The sequence below is a fragment of the Rissa tridactyla genome, chromosome 3 (assembly GCF_028500815.1).
Source record: "Rissa tridactyla isolate bRisTri1 chromosome 3, bRisTri1.patW.cur.20221130, whole genome shotgun sequence".
In the NCBI taxonomy this organism is placed as follows: Eukaryota; Metazoa; Chordata; class Aves; order Charadriiformes; family Laridae; genus Rissa; species Rissa tridactyla.
The window spans coordinates 9,805,140-9,820,680 of NC_071468.1; the positions used below are offsets into that span (position 1 = coordinate 9,805,140).

The following is a 15,541-nucleotide window of genomic DNA, read 5'->3' on the forward strand; positions in this document are numbered from 1 at the left end:
CACATTGTATTTTAAGGCGAGAAAAGATCACTCTGAAGTCATCAGTGAACACGACCAGGCTCTGGAGGGTTGGTGTGGACGCACCTCCGTCGTGGCTGGGAGATCATACAGACCTGCCTGTGGCGCAGCAGCAAAGTGTTCAGCATGCAGGAGACGGATCCCAGGGACTCATCTGCCTTTGCTGTAAAAAAGTGCTGCCGTTTCTCTTCTCCCTCCTGCAGAGCCCACAGCGATGTGGCAGGCTTCTAGGATGGGAGCCAGTGGAAGAGGAAAGTCTCTTGACGTAGGGATCTTGGCAGCCACAAGAGAAGCTAGCTGAAAAATTAGTAGTTGCTTCTCCTTGCTGCAGTTGCCAGGGTGTGACAACAGATAAGCAAGTCTGTTTCTTATCCCCTCGGTACCTACTCAAGATACTGGAGATCCCAGTGACGCTGTTTTCCTCTGTACTTGCAATGGAAATAAGAAACAGGTGTTTTGAATTTTATAGCTAAAGTACATAATGCCCAGGCCCAGTCAAAACCAAATTACATGGGAAAGCCTCCCTCACCTCACTGGGATGTATAATACAGTGATGCAGCAGCTGGAGGAAGGCTAAGTGCCATTTCTTGTCCAAACTAGGCAAGTCCTGTAGGGCATCCCACCAATGCTTAAAGCCTTTTGCCTACACATTGGTCTCTGCCCCACACCCATACGACAAATATAGCCCAGCCATTCGGGGCTTGGAAAAATCTTCTTTTCTGCAAGCTTACTGTATGTATAGAAAATCACGCCAAGCCCATGCTCACAGCTGGGGTGAGGGGGATGTCAATCAGGGATAAATAAGAAACAAGCCAGGAAAGTTCACCCAGAATCTCAGATACTTGAAAGGCTTTATGCAGCAAAGTCTTTTCCAGTAAATTTCCTCCAGTCCTTAGAGCTCAGTCCTGCTCCAGTTTGGCAGGGCTGGCTATGTCCTAACCTGCCTCTCGTTTACTGCCTCTCGTTTGCTCTTGTGTTCCACTGTGGCTAGCAGGCACCTTACTGAACTGCTCCCAGATGCTTTGGGGGGGCAGTGGTGTCTCCCCGCTCTCCGTAAGGGTAGCCAAGGGCTCTGACAGCTATGCCAAGACAGACATTGCAAAACCGGACTTCAGTACCACCTACTAGGCTACCTGCATATAAACGCCAGCAGCTTCCAGAGGCAGCAGGACTGAAAAGTCAGTCACTGTGTGCCTTGTGATAAATGGGTTTTTAATGTCGACGCGCTGTGTGGTGCACGTGGCAGGTGGAGCAGAAAGGCTTCAGTGGCCCTCGAGACAGCTTGCAGAACTCACCACTGCTTTCACAACCGGCAAGCAGGGTTTACTTCAGCTGCCTCCAGCTCACGCCACGGAAGTTTCGCACCTCTCCATCAGAAGACAGCTATAGATTACATGAAAGCTGCAGCAACAGAAGCTGCTCAGATGCATTAAGCCATTGTAGCCATGAGCCAAAGAGGTCTCTTGCGCCTGAAGATTAACGGCCACTTTCACGGAAGCTGTGGATTAATGTAAATGTCACCACCTTGTAAATAAGACATGGAATCATTGCTTTGTCCTACCTCCTCAAAGCTAGGGTAGGCTTCCACCTTTCATTTTAGTGGTCTGAATTTTGGAATTGCTGTACCCCCTTTAAGTAGATTTTTCCACGGCTGCGTGTCCTTGAGTATGCTCCTAATCACGCTTGACATGCCAGCTGCTGTCTTCAGTGTTGTTGCTAGCATTTTTAATGGGTACTCTATTTACGGAGAAAGCAGCTGCCAGACTGGAAGGAAAATTTTGCTCTCATTGTTTTCTTATTGAAATAACTTGCACTGAAATAAATCTAATAAACTTGTGAAACACGGAACGTCAGGATCCTGGGATGAACTGCGGGCCACGCGTGTCCTAACGGCATCAGTGCTGTGATTTATTTTCTCCGGTTCATTAGCCGAAGTCAGTGAAAAGAGCACATCGGACGGATCCCACAGCTGGCCAAACAGAAAGGTGTCCGAGAAGAACACCCCTTCCCTCGCCCAGGGAGGTCGCAGGCCACGACTGGCCCCGCAGCTGGGACGGGGCGGGGGGGGCCGTGCCCGGCCTCCGGGAGCGCCCCTGGAGCCCACCCTGGCTCCGTCCTCGGGGCGTCCCCGATGCCGGTACCGGCCCGTCCCCCCAGGAGGAAGCAGAGGGCGGAGAGGGGCCCGGGCGCTCCCCGCCGCCCGGCTGCAGCCGCGGGCCCGGAGCTGGGAAGGGAGGGCCGGGAGCGGAGCGGGAGGCGGGCGCATGGCGCAGGCGCCTGGCCCCAGGGGGGAGCCGGCTCCGGGGTGAAGGGAGGGGCGGCCCCAGCCGAGCCGAGCTGCGCGGCGGGCACAAAGCCGCGGCCCCTCCCCGTCCCTCGGCCCGGCCCCCGCCAGCGCTGCCCGTTGCTGGCCGGCGGTGTGAGGTAAGGGGCGGGCGAGGGAATCGCGGCCCGCCGGGGCCGGGCTGGAGGGGGCCGTTGGAAACCGCCTGCCCCGAGCGGGCGGACCGGAGGAGACGAGGGCCGCGGAGCAGGCCGGTGCCGGGCGCGGGCTGAGCCGGGAAGCGTCGCCCTCTGCCCCGCCGGGACGCAGGTGAGGAGCCGGGCTGCAGCCAGTGCGCTCTTCCTCGCCCTCTTCCCCAGCTGGGCCGCCGCCTCCTCCTCCGGCGGCGGCCAAGGGGAGGCCGGGTCGGGCCCCATCTCCCCGCGGCAGCTCCCGGGGGATCGCGCACCCCGGGCCGGCGCCCCGCCGCTCGGCGCCAGGCCGCTGCCCGAGGACTCCGCTGCCCGGCCGGCCCCGGCTGGCCGGGGACCCTCGCCGTGCGCTTCCAGCCGCGCCGTCCGGCCAAGGCTCCCTCCTGCCGCTCCTCCCTTGGTGTAAGTGGGTCAGGCAGCCTGGGGAGGAGCGGCTCGGTGCCCGTTCGCGGCGCGGCGCCGGCCCGGCAGCTCGGCGGCACACGCTGTAAAGCGCAGTTCGGCCGGGCTTAACGCTCGGTCTGGGCATCTGCAGCCCTTCTCTGACCGGAATAGGGGTTCCCGGGGCCCAAAAGACGGGGATATAACGTACGTCTTGCCAATTTATCTTCTGGAACATTTCCTTGTAAATATTATGGTGAAAGCTTATTTTAAATCACACAGATCTGATTTGATAGGTGCAGAAAGGCAGAAGATGTAGTTTCCCCTGTTAGCTCGACTCCTTTGTCTCATCCCTCCAAGCTACTCGGCTCTCGCTTGTTTTATTTGCTTATTCCGTAAAGCATAACTCCTCAGCCCTTTTAAGTAAGGAACATCTTTATGTGCCTTTGCCAGCACAGCTGTGTTGATGAGGATTGAGCAAAACGTGATTTCCACCTGGTATTTCTCTGCGGGCAAAAGCCTTGGGGGGGGGGGGGGTAAGACAGGACCCTGCTTGCGGGAGTGCCCTTCCTCCGTTAGAACATAATTTACGGGGAGCAGCTGAGCTGGAGTTAATTGTATTCGCAGCAGCGTGTGTTTGCCCAGGTGTGGGCTGCAGGGCTGATGAGGCAGTGGTCAGAAGGGCAGGTACTGGGAGCTGGAGACTCTACTACTTTGCAAGCAACCCCATCCTCAACTCAGCGACGTCTGCGCTGACTCTGTGAGTAATGCTGTGTCTTGCTGGGATAAAATATGCCACCAGAGCTGTGGAGCCCAGCTCTGGAGTTTCCTCAGACCTATGTTAAGCTTCATTAGTTTTAGATCTGTCTAGCTCTAAAAATATTTAATTGTTAATAGCTTACTCGGGACCTGAATATTTAATTAGATGAGCAGGAAGACTATGGTACATAGAGCTGTCTGTTAATCACCCAGCTACGCAGGAAAACCGTGCTGTGATTCTGAAGACGTTTATATGGAACGGTCCCCTGTGTTTTGCCATATGTAATCCTAGGATGCGTTTAATTTCGTTGAAGAGGATTTGTATTCAATCCACTGCCTCATTCCTTGTGTTAATTAAAAGCATAAACTAATAATTCCCAAGAGTATCAGCAACACTGACTCCTCTGAAAATGGTGATGGAATGGCTGTGTGGAAGAAGGCTCCTGTGTGTTCCTAGGAATGCACTCACCAAATGGGTTTTGGGGCTGACTTTTTTTTTTTTTCTTCAAGGGGTTTCTGTAGGTTTCGGTCTGTTTATATTTGGTAAACTTGGAAATGTTTGGATGTTTTGTTTGGTTTTGCCCCTCACCAGGTTTGGGATCAGACAGCACTGTTGGAAATGGGCTTCCAAGGTGAGGTGTCTCTGGTGTCTGTCAAAACTGGGTTGTGCAGTGGCTGTCGTGTAGTTTCCTCTGCAGCTAAGGCTGTAAAAGGGCAGCTAGCTTAAGTATTAGTCTGGGCTGAGAAATCAATCCTGTTAAGCCTCAGGATTTCGAGGTTGCTCAAAAAGCTTCTGGTGGCTTGAGAAACTTTTGTGCTGAACAAGGTGCAAACCCAGGAATGCATAATCTCTGCTATTCAGAGCACGGGTGGCCCAGCTGTGGGGTTGTTTTGCTTTTGTTTTGTTGTTTTTGGGGTTTTTTTTCCAGAAGTTCAAATTCTCTCGCATCGGGGCTATGCCACGCGCATGGTATGAGGCTGTGGTGGCCAGGGGTCTGCTGGCAGCCAGTGCCCCTGGCATGGCGGGGTGAGGTGTGTCGGGGGCTCTCGTGGCTGACTCCGGTGGATTGCTCTGTCACCCTGTTGCACGGGACGCCGAGTTGGACAGGAGTGCTCCAGCTCTGAGTCCGAGTTCTCTGCGTGAAACTCTGCGCCAGTGTCCGCCCTCCCCCCCCGGCCAGCTCGCTGAAGCATAGAGTGCGGGATCAGCTGTGTGAGGGGTTTGGTGTGTGGCTAACAGGGCCAGGAAAGTCGGCTCCTGTTGCTCTCAAGTATATCAAATGTGGAAGATGACTAGCTCTTTTACTTAAGGCTCAGGGGCATTTTTTGATTGTTTCTAAAGATAGATCAAACAGAGTAGTTACTAAGGCACCGAATGAGTAGTATGGTGGCTGAGTTTTTCACAAAGGAGCTACTGCTTTAAAAAAAAAAAAAAAAGGCAGAACAGTGCTGTCAATATAGCAGTTAAGGGGCTTCGGTTATCTACTAGAACAATGTAGCTGTCACATCGTAGTGATAAGTAATGTAACTTGTCTCCCATCAGCAGGAGGGAATTGATGGAGTACTCTACGACGTAGATATCCTCTCAGCCGTTTTCTTAATGCCTGTAACCAGACTGCTATCACAGCTTATTAGCCCTGTAGGATCATTGAGGGGCTCTGGATGGGGAGCTGAAAGGGGCTCAAGAGCAAATTTGTGGTCTTACCTTGCAGACACAGTGACTCCAAGCACAGAATGGAGCAACGTACAGAAAACTGGTTCTGTGGTCATGTGTATTGCAGGCTCCGTGGCTGTGCAGGACTCGCCTGTGGCTCTAAATACTTGGCATACCGTACAGATCTTGAAAATAAGAGGTTTACGTGCCCCTAATCTGTAACTGGAGATTTATCAAGATGTGTCTCAAAAAAACTCTAAAATTCCTTACTTAGGAGTTGCTTGGGGAAAACGCTAAGCAGAGTCAAGTGTTGCCAGTTAAACCGTTTGTTTTGTTAAAGTCACTTATTATTCATTTGGTAGTGTGTATCAGGAGAGGCGATGGAAGTGCAACTAAATATTTGGCACCCTATCTTAAATTGAGTCATTGGGTAACAAAACAGAGGTGGTGTAGCAGGAATTGCATGGATATGAGGCTCTAATTTCCAATACGTGTCTTAGTTTAGAACACTGAAAATAAATTATTCCTGACACATGAAGAGCTACAGCGAGACACTCGATGCAATACAGTTATTCCATATCTGCTTATCGAACACATTACTGGGAGCTGGAAAGGATGTCACGTCCAGTTCTTAGCATTTAAGGTGCTTATGACCTAAAGTAGGACTGCTTATGGTCATTAGTTTTATCTGATATTCTACCACCTGCAGTTACCCAATCCTACGGCGCGCTGGTTCAGCCTACCATACTTGTTCAGGAGTCTTGAGTATTTGCAGTTTGAGCAAGACGAGGAGAAAGGGCTGGCAAGGACGTGGAATGTTCTTTCTCTCGGCTGCTGTGAGGTGCAGTACGGTTTGTTTGTGGAAGGGCGGCTGCTACTGCTTCGCATTCTTGGCGGTAGAGTCTGAAGTGCTTATGTGGTCTGATCCTGCTTTGGGTCTGTGCCCTATGTGGTACCTGGCAGGGGAGCCGTTCTGTTCTGTAACCCAGCCTGTTCTAATTTGGCATAGAGGGCCTTTTGTAGATGCACCAAGACAAACGCGTACAGTCTTTCCTCTGCCTTCTTGTTCTGCAACGCTGCCACAGAAATGAAAGGTGATGAGGGCCTTCCCAGGCATCACGGCGAGTCTCAGCCCATGGCTGCCTCCACGCTGGATCTCCTGCCCTGAAAAGCACCTGCTCTCCCGGGTGGTGATGTGATGGGCAAGATGGAGACAAAGGTTCATGCAGTGTGAAAGCACAAGTCCTTTCCTCATCCAGGTGCTGCATGGCTTGACCCAGTCACAGCAGCCCTTGTGAAAAGTGGTCCCTGTGGCGTGGGCAGGCATGGTGGGACCCAGACCTGCTCCATCCCTCCAGCAGCTCTGTCCCAGCCTCCCCTTTGACGCCCTTCTTGTGGAAGTAGGGCTGGCCTGCCTTTCCTTTGGTAGGATGTCTTCGCTGAGAAGAGCTCCTGGGCAGGAGCTAGGTGAGGAGGAGGTTGGTGAAGGGGCTGGTGGCTGAGAGGGGAGATCTTTGGCTCAATGGTGGGTCGGGGAGTCACCCCAAAACCTGCATCTGGTGCCTGAGGAGGCGGGGGAAGCAGGGCGGGAGTCTCAGCACAGAAGTGTCAGTAACTGCCTTTTTTCAGCCAAGTGTTGTTGCCTGAAGTTTTCAGGTTAAAAAAAAAAAAAAAAGCAGAGTAATGTAGCATAGCATTCCCAGGATCTCTAATGCTTGGGAAGTCCATGACTTGTGAGGATCGTTCTTCAGTCAAAGCAGAGCAGGCCTAGTTCTCCTCTCTTGGCAGTAAGTTTTATCCTCGCTCTGTTAACTTCAAGGGAGTTGCTCCTGAATTTGTGCTATTCGTTGCGAATGCTGAATCGGATCCCAAGAGCCTGGTCTTGTCCTCGTAACTTTTTGTTGCCTTTTGTAGTTTTTATGAGCCTGCGTGTATAAAGCCCATGCTTAACTCTTAAATAAAACTGAAAATTTTGCAGTATGGCTAAAGCCATATTTCTCTCCAATTTGTTGTGTTTTTTTTCTTGCATATCATTTACTGAAAGTTTGAAGAAAGATTTAAATGTTTTCTCTAAGAAAAGTGACTAGAATTGATTCACTTGTAATTGCAAGACTGCTAGTATATCCATCTGTTGCGTGCTTAGGAGAGATTGGGGGATATATCTTGTATTTTTGTCTGTCGTTCGGTCTTAGTTTGATTTGTAGTTGTTAGAAAATGCTTATCTGACGACTGCAATGCTTTGAAAAGAAGCTGGCTGGTAAAGCAGGTGTGGATTTTTGGTGGTTTTGTTTTTCTGCCTTGAGATGAGCAGAGAGAAATTACACATGAAGGAAGGGAATTGTGGAGCTGCAGTCGCGTTTTCTCGGTAGGTTAATTCTGTATTTTTGGAAATGCTGTTCTAAACAATTAGCTCACTTGAAAATTACTGAACATTATTAATGCCGTACTGTTCTCTTTGAAGCTGGTAGGGATTCTACCATCCACATGAATATGGGAGAGAAGTATGAAGATCTCGCCGTGGTAGAATGAGGAGGAGGTTACTGGAGTCCTACCAGTCCTCTGGCAGGAATTCTGTCATATGGAATTATCATGTATGATTTGGAATTAGTGAACACATTTGTACTGGGTGTTGTGTGAAGAGACTGTTAACGGTGCTGCACCATGGCGGCTTCTGGTCTGTGAAGATGATCAAGAGGGCAGGATGAGACAAAGGCGGTGCGTTTGTCCGCCTGATCTTGGAACGGGGTTTCCAGGATAGCCTTGTAAATGAAAGCTGTTGGAAGATGTCTTACCCATGACTTGTTGCTGAAGAGTAAAAGCCCTGCTTTGCACATAAGCAGGTGTTGTCTTTCTGAGTTTTGGAAAGTCTGAAAGCACTGAATTATTTTGTACGGTATTTAAAAACTAAGGGATAAATCCTTAGCTGCAAGTTACTGTTGCTCCATTACAACCAGTGGAGTGCCGCAAATTGACTCTGGTGAGGAGTCCCTCAGTCCTCATGTACACAGGCTTAGAGACAGAAACAACTTTATTTTGAGGGGCTTTCCTCAAAAAAAAAAAAAAAAAAAAAAAAAAAAAAGCTATTCTTGTTCTTCACTCCGCCAGCTCCAGAATGTGAATGTCGTCTGGCCAAATGCCCAGGACCAAACACAGTGCTTTAAACACAGTCTCACAAGTGGCTTGTAAAGGAAAAGAAAAAACAAAAACTTTTTTGACTTTTAAATGGATCTCTTAACTTTTTTTTTTTTGCATCCAAAATGATGTCTTTGGCTTCTACTTTATATTTACTGAACACAAATCCGTGCTTTCCAGTAATTAACTCCAGGGTTCTTTGACCCTGACTTTGTTGAAACATACTTCCAACGTGAAAATGACCCAAAGTCTCTTACTGGTTTTCCTTTCACGCATGATGCGTGTTATTACATACGCTGACATTCCCTTTCTTAACTTGCCTGTGGATCCGTAGCCTCGTCTTCCTCTTAAGTCTTTGCTTAGTAGTTTCTCTTAATGGCATACTTTTTGAGCATGTGCCAAGATACGTATTTAAATACATTTGAGGATGAATGCGTGGAAAGCAATGGACGTACTTGCGTGACTAACCTGACCGTGTTCCTCGCTGACCTTACTGGTTCGGCTGAGACTCAGAGCTGTGGAGCGTGCGAGGGTGGCGGAAAGCAGGTCTGAATGTGTGATCAGAGCCCCGCATCGAGTCAGTGCGAGGAGAAATGTTATTTACCACGGAAGAGTACCCTCTTTTGCCTTCCTGACCTGCAGATGCCTGGTCAGGTGCTTACAGCAAAAGCCAAATGCTCTGACATGGGGTAGTTTCTCCTCCGTGGAGCAGTGGGCAGAATTGTCACCTGTTGTTTTCCAGCTCAACCTGGGCCAACGTGGCAAGGTGCTGCCTTTTACTCAACCTTCGTGCTGATTCTGTAAGTGAGCCTGGTGTTAACTTTAACTTAGGAATTAAATAAGGTCCAGACTGAGGTGCCTGCTGCCAGTTTTGGATCTGCTTGAGTGGGAAACTGCTCACCACTGCTTGCAAAGAAGTTAAGTTTTTTCAACTTATCTTTTTTTTTTTTAATACAACCACAAAACAAAACCATAACCTTCACAAAAGTAAACACGCATCCTCTTGCCAGCTGGGGCCTTGGCGTACTTTATGATGTATAACTTGCTGAGACTGTAATTTCTTAGGAAAACAGTGTAGATATTGGCAACTATGAGATGCCAACACTCAGTTAAATTGTCGTAATAAGCAATTTCAGCTACAGCTGGGGATTTAAAAAATATTAATTTCTTCACAATTTTCACAGTAGTTAATGCAAGACGAAAAATCATAATTTGGATGCTTTAAATACGTTGGGAGAAGGAAGCTGGGGCCCTTGCAGTGTGTTTGCTACGGGCCACACCTATTTGGTTTGCCTGGCTGGGAACCTTCTGGGTGCTCTGGATCGCCTAAATTGTGTCTGCCCGTGTGCCACAGTATAACCCCAGTTCGGTACATAGGCTTTACTAGCATCTGTCTAGAGACAGCTGTTAAAAATGGTGGTTGTTGTAGAAGCTGACGAGAGTTCAGTTCCGGGAGGTGTGCGTAGAAAATGTGAATTTTCACTCCAGTGACTTTTACTGCTAGTAGTTTGAACTTGATTGACTTAAAGAGCAGCTGCAGTAAAACTCATATCCTGAAGTGTTTCTCTGAACGTGTGTTAGACCTGGGAGTTGCTGCTGAAGTCATCTTAAGCTGCTTTTAAATAATTGAAATTTTAGAAAGTTATCTTTGAGCCATGAGTAAACCTTTCCGGTAGTTAAATATGCTGGACTTGTAAAACTGTTTAGTTAAGTCAATCATAAATGTGAGTCGTCTACTAGCCCCTGTCCCGTGTTCCAAAAAGGTGCCATCCCGGCCACATGAGAAATAGACTGTGGCTCCACTTTAAAGTGGGGTAAAATCCAAGAACTTTTAATACAATAAAAGCAATGAACAAAAGTTATCGCACGGCAGCAATGTTTGAGTCTTACCCACGTGTCATGAGGATTTACACAGAAAGCCTCTGTTCTAACTTCTATCAGTGGTCTTCGTTTTATATAGCAGTGTATACTTCTTTGCAGACTGCGCTGCTTGGATTTTTTGGCTTATTTGATCAGAGAAAAAAAAATGAAGATACACCATCAAGTGAGCAGCTAGCTTTCCTTTGGTTAATTCAAATTTTCTATTTAATGGTCTGTAAAAATTCTTAACTCGTGTTTGTTGCACTGATAAGTGCACAAGTTATCCACTTTGGCAGGCATTCCCTACAAAGATATTCTCAGCATTTGTTTTGCAGTATTAAAATATTTAACTTTATTGCAAATTTTTTTTTCTGGAAGATGTGATCTGCCAAGATAAATATTTGGTTTGCTATAGTGTGGATTCATTTTTTGATGTCTATATGAAGAGCATTATTTCATCCCTTGGTATTTCATGAATGACGGGGCATATGTTAGCTATCACTTATAGTGTTTCCCATATGGTTCACAACGGCTCTGGAGGCCAGAGAAGTGTTTTAGCTCTATCTTGCATGTCTTGTTCTTTGCTAAAGACAATATACTAGCATGTGCAGGCTCTTTGGGCAGACATACCAGCCATCTTCCTTTACTGCTGATAGTCTTCTGTTTGCCATGCCGTAGTCTAGACTTGAGAACCATTGCATTTACTATTCTGTAGTGAGCTGGAGGCATATTTTGTTCACTTTATTAGTATCGCAACCCGAGAGTTATGACTAAATGCAGCCTTTTATTTAAGGTTTATTTCAGGCTAAGGAATCTATAATATTGTGTTAACTTCACTGACGCTCTGTGTGTTGCTTTTATAGTAGTCTGTTTTCTTAGCATTTAAAGTTGTTTTACGTGTTTTAAGAAGAGACAGTAGGAGATAGTTGTCTTTCAGTAGTTAGTAATAATCAACCTTATTAGTCCTAATGTTGACCATCTAATAATAATGTTCCTGGCAGGCTTTTGGTCGCACCACTGGAGTACGATATGTAAAACTAGGGAAAGTTCTTGGGCCTTGGGATAGGCCGAGTAGGATGTTTAACTGAGGATTGGATGGAGACACTAACTTGGAAGCAGTGAATCGAACAAAGTAATCTTAATATCAACGCATTGTTTCGTACCACCTTTCCCTTCACAAATAAAGGCATGTGTTTATCAGTGTAGTTAAAACTCCTGCTAAGAGGCAATGCGTCGGTTGTGAAGGGAAGGCTCCATGGGTTTTTATTTAGTTGGGTCTTCCAGTTCCCACATGCGGTGAGGTCACGTTCCCTGCGCAGTCCTGTCCCTGAGGATGTTTCCTTTCCAGGCAGGGACAGCCTTGTAACGCTTGTCACCAGTGTTTCCTCTGTCAGGGTGCAGTGTGCCCTTTGGGTCCAGCAGAATGGGAAGATAGCCTTTATTTTGCTAGTGGAAATCTTCATTTCGAACATTGTACCGGAGTCTGGTGCATTAAAATGACATGAATTTAAGAAAGGTAGATCATAGGTTCAGCTCGTGCTCAGTAAGCTTTCCATTCAGTAAGGTGTTTATACTTTACAATTTTAGCCATGAGTGGTCCATTAGTTTTTCTGTTTGTGCTTTTTCTAACCAATGCACTTTGTTAAACGACCGCTGGTGCAGCATAGGCCAACAGATTGCATTTCACTCTTGAAACTATGGTTAAAGATCCTTACAAAACCAAAACGCCAAGTCTAGCAACCTACAGGTTGTATACGCTATCCCTAACAACCGTAAAGCCCTATTTAGTCTGAACGTACAATCTCAAAAGAAAAACAGCTTATGTGAAGCTTTGGCAAAGTTCATTAGGTATGAAGCCTGTAGGGTGACACTTTCAGTATTTTATGGAATCCCTTGCTTTTATGTGTCTAGTGGCTAGCATGGAAAGGTGGTTGTCAGTCGAAAGCTTTTTGTTTCAAGCTTGACAGCTTTTAATTGAAAGCAATATGGTTATTTGCTTGGCTACTTAAACCCATTTCTAGGCTAGCATCTTCTCACTGCCTTTCTAACAGTCATTAACCCCAGCAAGGTCTCAGACCTTCCTCTTTCAGATCCAGTTCAGCAAAGCACCTGCACTGGTGTCAGTTCCACTCTACTGTGTTCAGTTTTGGTCCCCGCTATACAAAAAAAGATGTATAAACAGGCTGAATGGGGTCCAGAGAAGGGCCGCTAAGATGATGAAGCGACTGGGAAGTCTGCCATATGAGGAAAGGCTGAGAGAATTGGCTTTGTTCAGCCTTGAGGAAAGAAGGCTTAGGGGAGACCTTATCACCATGTTCCAGTATTTAAAGGGTGGCTACCCAGAAGATGGAGAGTCCCTTTTTACAAGGAGTCACATGGAAAAGACAAGAGGTAATGGGTACAAGTTACTCCTGGGGGAATTCCGATTGGAAACAAGAGGAAAAATTTTCCCAATGAGAACAATCAGCCATTGGAATAATCTTCCCCAGGGAAGTTGGTGGATTCCCTGTCATTAGAGACTTTTAAGGTTTTGCTGGGTATGGCACTGGGCCATCTTGTCTAGACTGTGTTTTTGCCAAGCAAGGTTGGACCAGATGCTCCTTGAAATCCCTTTCAACCTGGTATTCTATGACTCTAGTGTGGCGAGTCCTTGGGTCTGTGTTGTGGGTATGTAGGCTAATTCCGAGTTGCGCGTAAGATGATCATCAATTAAATGCTGGACCTCCCAAGGCTACCCATAAATGTCTTGGGTTGTTGGAAAGTGGTTAAGTTATCATTTCCAGGGGCAGTCTCTTAAGTTCCAGCCTTGGTGGTCGTGAAAAGACAAATTAAACTGTTACTGTTCCAGGCCTGAATATGATACTGTGATGTCAGTGTAATTTGTCTGTGGGTGTGAAATGTGTGAGTGCAAGGATAGGTATATTTCTGTGTGAATTTATGCATTTGAGGAGATTGGACAGAGATGCTTTTTTGTGACGAGCTGCCAAGAAGCACGACAGCTGTTGGAAGGTGCTTGGAATGCATTTCTGATCAAGAGATTAATGAGCAGAAATTGTCAAAAGTTCACTGAACGTGCAGGCCTTAAAAGTAGCTGTTGCTGCTGAATTCTGCAGTGCTGGTAGCATGGGGTGGTCAGTGTTTGGTACTGTACAAAGAAGCAATGGTAGAAAGCTTAGACTGACACGTCAGTAGCAGGAAGGGCAAAGCGTGGAAGGAGAAATGGAACTGCAGTGAGAAAAATGATTTAGATGCTTTTAAATCTGAGTTACGGTCTAGGTCTCTTTCCAGTATGCTTTGCTGAACAATAGATTCCCTGGACAAGAGGGACCACTGCAGTTGTATTCTGTATACATTCTACAGAAATGTATATTCTGCAGAATATAACTTTTACCTGAAGGGAGAAGGGGGGGGGAAAAACCCCTGTGTTCAGCCCTTCAGGCTAAGAATAAATGTGGAAAACATGAGCTGAATGCAGCTGAATGTTAGGCTGGCAGCTGACGGCAGCTGGTTCCATTAGAGTTTGAGCTATAAAGGCAAGCAGAAGAGCTTTGCTCCTGTTTGAACCCAGCAGCAGCTTTAGGGAGCCCACCTCATTGTAGCAGCCCCTCTGGGCTGGTGAAGAAGGGGATGGGAAGAGCGGACCAGCAGTCCTTCTAGGCTTATGTTTTCCTGGTTGTCAAGGTGTACTCAGCATCGAATACCAGCTAATTACTTGGAGGGCCGGGGCAGGCGGGTGTTGGCCTCAGCAAGGTCTTTCTGCGCAGCTTCAGTTCTCCTGCGTGCAGGCCTTGGGGGAAGTAATGGAGCATGTTTCGTTTCTGTCTGTGTAGGAAGCTGATACCAGCTGGTCGTTGTTCATGTTCACCTTCTCCAGCAGGGGTTGGGGTAGGACTTTGCAAGTAGGAGGAGACACAGATCCTGCCCGCATGAGGTCATGGCCCATGAGCTGTAAAAGAAAGATGTTTACTTCCTCCTTGTTTTGCCTTTTGGTGCTAACAGTTTGGAAGGAAGGCAGAATGGGAAAGAAAGAATGAGTTTTAGGGGTGGATTGAGTTCTAGCTCAGTCACAGCAGGTCAGGTTACTCACTGGAGGGATTTGTGACTCCTCAGAGACATGAGTTCGTGTTTGTGCAGGGGATGCATCACAGCTGAGGTACAGAAGAATAGAGAGAAGTGAACTTATTGGTGTTTATTTTAAGAGCCGTTGATAGATTTTGGTGAAGGTTTTTTTCATGTTGCTGAATTTATACAAATAAGCTGTATAAAAATAACTGGCACCACGTGTAGAATCAATAAGCTAGTGCCGTGTTAAGTCTTGAAACTGCGGTATGTAGCCACAAGAACTATTCTCACCCATTGGCAGCTTTCCCTTTATTATCTACAGAAAGGGAATGATGGAATTTCTGTTAGCTGTTACTCAAACAATTTAACTTCTCATTTGTAAAAGGACCAAGAAGACCTGTATCCCAATATGCTTAGCCCCAGCTCCCCGTACACAATGATTGCCAATGTTTGTTGTTAGCAGTCATGGGAATTTTCTGGTATTAGTGCGTCAGCAAGAATTAAACCTAGACAATATCTTGTCATCTGACTGCTGCCTCACTTTCTGGGTTTGATTGCATTTGATTCACGTTCGAAAGAAGAAAAAAAAAAAAAAAAACCTGACACTAACAAACTCTGTATTTGACCTACATACATAGTAGCCCCCAGCATGGCAAATATTGTGGAGTCACCGATGTGTTTTATTTCAGAATGGTCTGCCGTTGTCAGTACTTTGACCCAGTTTCACCATTTCACCAAATGAGGCTTGTTTTCTTATTTCAAAACACTTTGTCCCAGGAGAGGGGAGAGAGAAAACACATTGTTTACACAAGTAAACTAATAGTGGAGAATTAAACACCCACACTTCCTTCTTCAGGAGTTCCCCTGCTAGTAGTTTCTATGAACTCGTAAATCCATCAAGAAAAGAGAAACATTTAGTAGTAATCAAGTGGGTTGTGATGTCACTGTCTGGCGATGATGAAGTTCTCTGTACCACTGGGGGATCAAAAATAGGTTGGACAGAGAAGGTAAAACTGCTCACCCCCAAAACCTAGGGAGGGGGAGGACCTTCTTTCTTCTTTGTCTGGATGAAGACAGCCTGGGAGAGTCTTTAAACCTTTCTCTTAGGAGGAAGACACAGTTAGTAGAGGTGGCATCGATACCTGCCTCTTAGGTACGGGATTGAACGTGTCCTGGTCTTTTAAGGGACTTGAGGATAGA

General features: G+C 47.0%; 1 protein-coding gene across 5 annotated transcripts in view; it reads left to right on the forward strand.

The window, feature by feature from the left end:
* The first annotated feature begins 2,223 nt into the window (after positions 1 to 2,223).
* RIN2 (Ras and Rab interactor 2) overlaps positions 2,224 to 15,541 on the forward strand; it is an 84,005-nt gene continuing 70,687 nt past the window's right edge. For 4 of the 5 annotated variants that reach the window (XM_054196179.1, XM_054196180.1, XM_054196177.1 and 1 more), the window contains exon 1: positions 2,449 to 2,611. The gene's annotated coding sequence lies outside the window, so the exon portion shown is untranslated. The other variant, XM_054196178.1, reaches the window with a different exon arrangement.